We start from the raw sequence: 5,267 nt of genomic DNA, 5'->3' as shown, positions 1-5,267 counted from the left end.
CTCTAGACTGAGGATGGGACAAATGGATCAGTTAAAGTTTTTGCACTATGCTAAATTTTTGTTAAAGTGTGCACAAATTCTTCAAAGATATCCTGATGTCTGACAGGCAAAGACAATATAAACCCACAAAAATTTACAGAAATAACAGTTTTAGCTAACCTTAGCTGGGGCAAGGAACCAATTTTCTAATTAAAACACCACTGCTTTCTTACCTTGATTCTGAGTCATAGTTTTCTAGTAATAAAAAAGGCTTATTGTTTATAGAAGTAAGCCCTCACCTGGGCCAGGAGCTTTTCAGTGACTGTTTATAGGAGATCTCTATACAAAAGCAGTAAGTCCAAGTTTAAAGTTTGAGAGCCAACAGATAGGACTTTCACTGAGACCAGAAGGGAAGTAACTGTTTATGTCCAAACTGATGTGGCTTATGACCTTACAGCTAATGTAGGAGATCAGTAAAATAAAGTGCAAGTCATGGGGTGAGCACACCAAAGTCTGCAAATTACTAGTATGTGTAATAGTGTAGGCATAAGTTGTTTCATATGCCTCTGACTATGTGTAGTTAAAATCAATGTTTGCAGTTAATCAATGGCACCTTGTTCTAACCACAGACACGCTGACTTTGACCAGCCAGTTATGTGAATGACCTGAACTAGTACACTGTTCTCTCAGTGTGCATACAGTACATAGTTTCTTGGTTTCCAACACAGCTGTTACGACAGCTATCAGTGCCTGCTCAGAATAAGCTTGGACTATTTGACTAGTGCACAGAGGCCAGGAAAAAAAAGGTTATGATGGACAGCCCGAAAAATATTGCAAGCGTAAAGTACCCCACAAGAAATCACTCTCCTGGGCCAGGCTTGGCTTTGGCACAGGCTAGCTTTTACGCACCTGCTGACACGTAAGTGCCAAGATATGAATAGCTGAACAGCAGGAAAAATGGAAGCAAAGTATCCTCTTCTCTATAGGCTTCCTAGAAGTCATACATTATCACAGTGGGTCTCTGAGAATCTGCTAAGACCAACTGGGACATAAAAACATCTTCTCAGGCATATGAAGACCAGGACTGATAATGCTTTTACTCCAAGGAAGTCTTGCAGCAAGAAAAATCACCCAGGATAAGGTTGAACTTTATTACACTGAATACAACAAAGCTGGCATGTTTTGACCTATGGTTTTAGTGTGGAGCAGAATAAAACAATAGACTATGCCAAGAAGGTAAAGATAAGAAAAGAAGGGACGTGCCATCTGTCCCTTAACCAAAGTCAGCCAATGGATGGAACAGGATCAGCCTAGCTGGTTGCAACCATCTGGAGCTACAGACGGCAAGTGCTGCTTAGCAAAGCACTATCACAAGGCAGACATAAGGTAAAGGAAGTGCGCAAACCCCAGTGTGTTACAGAACTAACCTGTTCCAGAGGATGTCCTGACATGAGACTAACACAACACCCTGGGGAAGATTCCATCCAGTGTCTGAATGGTTCACCTCACCTTTCCTTACACTTACTTGAATTACAAGAATTATAACGAAGACTCGCTACTTAGTTACCTTGGCTGCTTCTGAATTTGTTTACTTTGACTAATGAGCAATATCTGGCCTGATACTTTGAAATCACCTCTACTATGCTTACATGTTGCTACTGGTAGATTTTTATGTGGGCTGGGCTTTGCTAACCATGATAGAATTGAGCTGCTTCCTCTTTACACTGCCTATGTAAGGCTCTAGCAGACCTGCAGCTCCTATGCTGATGTTGCCTTCCTTGTGGCGCAGTTGATCACTCTTGTGGAGAAAGCCATGGTACTATCCTCACATTCTAGGCTGATCAGGCTGCTCATATGCAGCAGACACATTTCAGGGAGCCCAGTATTTTTATTTTCTGTTGTTTCCAAGCCAAAATGGCACAAATGTCACCCTTCCACTTCCTCTTTAGACAAACTCAAGGCTTGGAACTGAAGGAAGAGAAAAGGCAGCAGCAACTGCTTTTACACTTCTTTGCACAGGAGCCTCTAAGACTGCAAACTTTCCGAAGACAGCAATTACTTTTTTTAAGATAAGGTTACACAACATATAAAAGAAGAGTTCCTCCTTTGCTACTTATCCTATCTAGGGTCATTACAGACCAAAGGGAACTTTCTGCAAGTAGACCTTGGAATCTGAAAATACAAATTAGCTCACTTATTATAGGCATCTGAAAGACTGATAAACAAATACACAGCAGAAGAAAATAAATAAGGCTGAAAACAAAATGCTGTATTCCCACTGAAGGAGATATTCCTTGAGTGTTTCCTCTCTGTCTCCAAAGCTTCAGAGGACACAAGAAGAGCATGTGGCCCTGCCAAGAGTAAAACTTTAAAGGACAAGTTGGGAAACGGATGGTGATTCAAAAGAGAATCAAGTGGCTTTGTCAAAACACCACAAATGGAAGCAAAGAGAAACTAAGCAAAGCCAATGAAAAGAATTGTATAATTTGCACTTTCACATGAGTCTAACCAAGAAATCTTATGCAAACGAAGAATGAACCCAGTGGAACTTTATTTTCCTGTACTATGTGTTTTTGTTTTTGGCTGGGCTGCACAGTTCAGCTCAGTCATTTCCTGGATGGCCTCATGACAACAAAAAAAAACCCCAACCTTTGTGACCTTGACAAAATTTGTTCTAAGTACAGTTAAAGGTAAGCTTTCTGGCTATCTCCCAAGACAGTTGTGGTTAACTGTGAGTATAAATATACTGTTCATGAGCTTCTTTGAGGTTTAAAGGCATTACACCTAGAAGGAAAGTGTTGTTAAAGGCAGACCACAGTAAGCACAAACTGGCAAGGTACTGGCGTTAGGTGGAATCTAGTGCTAGCACAGCAATACACCAGACAGATTTGAAAAGGGCCAGTGAAGGAAATCACAAGGACTGGGAGATGAAAATCAGGGAAGAACCCTCTCAAAGAACAGACTTCAGGAGGCAATTGCAGCACTATTTGCTAATGTTCCCATCACCAGTCATCTCACAACAGATGAGAGCAAAATGTAGAATAGAGAGATTTTGGCATGGTTGAGTCAGTTATGAAAATAAAAGTATGCTGTATTCTGGTCAAAGAACAAGGTAACTAGGAAACTGCAGCAAATGCCTACAAATCTTTTCCTGGGATGAGATTCCAGATCAGCATAATTGATGATCTACAGAAGAAGGGTGATCAGGTTTCCTTTTGACTGTACCAGTACAGAGAAACATGACGTAAGAAAGCATGCCTGGCTTTCTCTCCTTTGTATCACAGGTTTTTAAAAACATAAAGGTGTAACATAAAAAACCAGGTAATTCTTGTCAGTTTAGACTTGGACCCAAACAAAGCTATTAACACTACATGGTATAAAATGTCTGTGCTAGAGTTTGTGATTTTCTAGGCAGCAATCACTCTTCTAATATATAATAAGATCAATTTTCTTTCTTCCTCCTATTTCTATTAAACACAGTCTTAAACAACTAGAAGTGCCTGTTTTATCTCTTCTTCCTCTTGTTTCGTACAAATTACAAGAAACATATTGATAAAACCATATACAGTTTACACAAAAACCACAGAAAGCTGGCAACTTAATGATCTATGTCAAACAAATAGAAAAAAAGTAGGAATAGTCTAAAACCACTAGTGTAGTCTCCGACTTCTAAGCATGCCTCACATTTTGCTAGCAGTGTAAATTATTCCCAATATATATCTCCTTTACACAAATAAAGGAAGGGCAAGTGCAAGGAAGTATAGATGAGAATTGGTAATGAACTTCTAAAATGCCTATGTTTCCTAATCTCTTAGGCATTTGAATAGCATAGCAGTCTTACAACGAACTAAAAAGGGGCTAGGAAGTGTTGCCCACAGTCCTTCCATAGAATAAAGCTTTATTGCATAGAAAACAAGTCTGTCAATTTCTGATTTCATTCTCTTAAGAGTCATATTAAAAAGAGCAACAACAGGCAAACAGTAGTCATTACACCCTTAAAAGAGGATCATGTTTATTTCTTAATGCTCCTGAACCAAATGGCAGGTTGGCAATTCAGTTTTATCTGAGCCCCTGAAGATACAAAATGCATATCACAACACTGGACAGATGTGATTTGCTGCACAGATTTTGCAAGATTTGATTTGTTGCAAAACCACCCAAGGAGATTATTTACCCTTGGGCTGGTTCTTTCCCCTCCTTTGGAAGGTGGGAGGAGGCTCGTGGTCAGACTTCCCAGATGGTTTATATGTAATCCTTTTTTAGGAAGTACTAAAAATGAAAACTTTGTTACATTTTTTTTTCACACATCATTGTTTGACTTGGGAGTGGAAATCCATTTTCTCATCTGTTTTTCAGAACAAGTCATCTCAAGGGCTTCAGTAAGCAGGAAATACAAAAAAAATGTGGTGAATTGCTCTTGAAAAAATACAGTTAGTAGGCTTTAAAATGTTCCCCTAGTATTTGCATTATTCCCTAAACATGCCCTGTGTAAAACACTGAGCAATAAAAATAATTTAGATGTTAAGGTAACTGACATGTACTTAAGCATGACTGCTGTTGTTACATTAGAAACTCAACAAAGATTTTATTCACATCCACCCAATTTCTATGGGTGAAGGTTCCCTTGTAACGCTACTGGAAACCACTGAGAAGGTCTACGGAGAGCTAGGTGGGTGAGTCTCAAGGAAAGAAAGTCTGTATTCAAATTCTTTTGTTCTTTTATTTATTTTTTGGGGAGTGAAGAAGCTGTTAAAAGAATATGAGAAAGGAGAATTTTTTTTTCTGCAGACACTCTGTTGCTTAATAATTTCCTTCTAACAAGAACCTCCATCATAGCAAAATTTCACTAGGCATTTTCTTACACATAAATGCCTCTATAGACAACAAAGTCAGCATTAGATGATTGCTACTTTTGGGCTCTGAACTCTTTCTACCTGTAATTCCAGGAAAGCAGAGCCCACAGTGGCTAGCAGTCCCGCAGGAGCTGGCCAAGCTTTGGCAAGTGGTAGCTGCAGTGTGGTGAGATCTCCACTGCTGCTGGAGAGGATTTGGTTTCAGGAAGGAGCTGAGACCAGCGTTAAGTTATGAAGTGCTGCTGTTTGTGTCCCAGTAGCCAGAAGAAAAAACAACAATGAAAACAACCTTTTTAGGCTTTCTTTGTAAGAAGGGAAATAACGTGGTAATCAATTGCTCCTTCTCACCACAGAAGGGTCACATTTGGAAATAGAGAGCATCTGTCCAATGACCATGGCCATTCCTTACTGTTTCCTGGTTTCATTATGTTGTTT

Source organism: Acanthisitta chloris, unplaced genomic scaffold (genome assembly GCF_000695815.1).
Source record: "Acanthisitta chloris isolate BGI_N310 unplaced genomic scaffold, ASM69581v1 scaffold35230, whole genome shotgun sequence".
NCBI classification, from domain to species: Eukaryota; Metazoa; Chordata; class Aves; order Passeriformes; family Acanthisittidae; genus Acanthisitta; species Acanthisitta chloris.
This window is presented reverse-complemented; position numbering follows the sequence as displayed.